The sequence below is a fragment of the Hemiscyllium ocellatum genome, unplaced genomic scaffold, assembly GCF_020745735.1.
Source record: "Hemiscyllium ocellatum isolate sHemOce1 unplaced genomic scaffold, sHemOce1.pat.X.cur. scaffold_649_pat_ctg1, whole genome shotgun sequence".
Lineage (NCBI taxonomy): Eukaryota > Metazoa > Chordata > Chondrichthyes > Orectolobiformes > Hemiscylliidae > Hemiscyllium > Hemiscyllium ocellatum.
Window position 1 is genome coordinate 153990 of NW_026869152.1, and position 3221 is coordinate 157210.

The window sequence follows — 3221 nt, forward strand, 5'->3', positions numbered from 1 at the left end:
TGAATTCATCAAGTAAGATTGGACAGTCTTGTCTCATTGAAAAAGAGTGACATGGTCCAGTTACGTTTGATCGGGTAGACATGGAAAAGATGTTTCTGCTTGTGAATGTCAGAATCCACTGGATCTGTGGATATAATTGTAATCACTATTAAATCTCACGGGGAATTTGCAGAGGGCGACAAAGTCTTTACCAAAAAGGGGTTTGAATGTAGAACTTACTTCATCAGGAATAATTGAAGCAAATAACAGATGAATTCAAGGAGGAGCTTGGAATACAAGAAATCAAAGAAAACTATGTTGATGGGTTTAGGTTGAGAAGGAAGCCTGTGTAAATCACAGATACTGAGAACCTGTTTTTGTGTCCTGAAACGATGCATCTGTGTTGTTCTGTGACATTTCTATAGGAGCAGCAGCGGCAGCAGTAAACAAGACGGGCGGCACGGTGGCACAGTGGTTAGCACTGCTGCCTCACAGCGCCTGTAGACCCGGGTTCAATTCCCGACTCAGGCGACTGACTGTGTGGAGTTTGCACGTTCTCCCCGTGTCTGCGTGGGTTTCCTCCGGGTGCTCCGGTTTCCTCCCACAGTCCAAAGATGTGCGGGTCAGGTGAATTGGCCAAGCTAAATTGCCCGTAGTGTTAGGTAAGGGATAAATGTAGAGGTATGGGTGGGTTGCGCTTCGGCGGGTCGGTGTGGACTTGTTGGGCCGAAGGGCCTGTTTCCACACTGTAAGTCTAATCTAAAAAAAAAGACAGCTCACCCTTACCATTCTTGGAGAAAAGCAGAACCTCTGGCCACACAAAAGGGAAATAGCTCTACTGAGGAGGTGGTTCAAACAGTGGCCAACGACTCAATCTGCAGAGACAGTGTGCCTTCATTACCTGGTGAGAAAGGTGAATTCTTTAACCAGAAATGATGTTTTGTCCTTCCAATGATCTCATGACTTAAGCAGGGAAATGTGTCTCTTCAGTTAGATGATTTGAATCAATCAAATCTTTTGCTACGTTAGCACTCCTTCCCTACCCAAAGGATATGTGGGTCAAATAGGCACATGTCTTGCACTGCTTTAATTCAAGATTCCTTTATTCAGTCATGAGCTTAACCTATTCAATCCAAGTTCCTTGTGTTTCCCTGGATCTGTGGTTGTGCACAAGGAAACTTAAACAATGTATGATTCAATATCAAAGTTGTGTTGAATCAATAATTGTAACCCCACTCTGCTCCTTGAGCAGATAGTTAATCCAAGGATTCTAGCTCAGCCCTTAACTTCAAGTTCAAGTTCTAAACCTTTCAGTGAGCAATGGAAAATAACAAAGAACAATGTCAATCATTTATTGTCTCTCCAGCCTCTGCTTCTGTTGCCACTGAATACTCCCATAAGTTTGACGAGCCAATGACTAAAGATGAGATTGAAGAGAAATCCTTCCGTTCCCTTCTGCCACCAGAGAGCCAACACCACTTTCATATGGGGAAGGAACGCAGCCAGCAGGATGGTTCAGATGGGGACATAGTGCGGGACCAGTCGGCTTCTCTTATGGATTAGGGTGAGTGGTGTTACCAATTAGTGGGATCTCAGTGCTTGGAATAGTTGCTCCTCTCCATGTTCGAGGTATCTTGCCATGAGATTCAGATGGAGAGGACGAGGACCATATGGTGTAACAAGTGTGAGCCAACAGTTGGGCAGGGCCTGTGTTTCTGAAAAAAAAGCGAGTCCCACTCGGTCACAATGTGCCCAGAGTTTATAAATCATGAAGGAGAATAAATACTTGACATTGTTAATCTTTGTGATCGAGTTCCCATATAGTGAAGACAACGATTAATATTTATTGGGATTCCTTGCTCCCCCAATCAGATAAACACAAGGCAAATTTGACTGTGAAGAATGTCCCTGAATTTACACCTTTCTACTGTTCATTAAAGGTAATAAGATGCAAAAGATATTTTTGCAGAGGAATTTGATTTGAACAAGAGACATTTGTGCAGATAGTAAGAGGTATTCTAACTGGAAGGATATGTTTAGTGATATCCTGCACGGATCGATGTTGGAGCCCTAATTATTCACTATTCATAATGAAGGGAAAGCCACATTCAACATTTGGGGCCATTCTGCGATTCCAAGTGTAGGTAGATGGAAGCACAGCATTAGAAAGCAATCTTGATAGATTCAGTAAATGAAAAAAAACAACGACAGATGAGTTTATGTCGACAAGTGAGAGGTTGGATCAAAATAGAATATTTTGTGATTGTGAAAATAGAGAGAGAGTGGACTCCAAAGAAACTATGTGGGATTGATCCAGCTGTATAGTTCACGAAAATGTCTCAAACAGGTTCAGAAAGTGACCAAGGGGCCGGTGGAATGTTGACATTGATCTCGACAGAAGACGAGATACCAAAGGATTAGAAGTCATGCTTCAGCAAATCCGAACCTAGTTAGACCAAGCTGTCAGGGCTGGGCACCATGGCTGAAGGAGAGTATCCCTCTGAGGGGAAGTGCAGTGTAGATTTACTGAAGTGATACTTGGATTCCAAGGCTTAACTTAAGAAGAAAGATTAAACAGATAAAGTGTTCGAGTCAGAACATTGAGGTGTGATAACGGGGAACACTTTTATACACAGAAATGGATAAAGTTTGATAAAGTTCCACAAACAGCGATTGATTGGAAATTATTTGCAAATTTTAAATCTGAGGTTGGTAGATTTGGAATGAAAATGCTGAAGGATTATGGGACAAAGACAGGGATTTGTCATGATGATGAAGATGACCATGATTTGGGTGAATGGTGGAATAGGCTCACGAAGCTAAATAGCCTCCTCGTGTTCTGATGTTGATGTAACCGTGGCTCCCTTATTCTCTGCAAGTGCAACTCCTGTTGTGTTTTTGGTTATTTATCAGAACCTGGCAGCAAGTTAGTGACTGGAGTCCTGAGCAGAACGTTATCAGGATGAGGGACTTCGCCGGTCTTAATGTGTTTCACAGACGATGAAATGACATAGCCAGCACTCTCCTTCCGTCTCTCCCCGACTCTCTCCACACTCTCTCCTCCCCTCCCACACCCTCCCACGCCCCTCTTAACCCCCCACCGCTCGCCGCCCCCCTCTCCACCCCCCCCCACCACCCCTCTTCGCTCCTCCTTCACCCCCCACTCGCGCCCCCTCTGCACACCTCTCGCCCCCTCTCTTGACCCCCTTTCGCCCCCTTCTCACACCCCTCGCCCCCCCGCC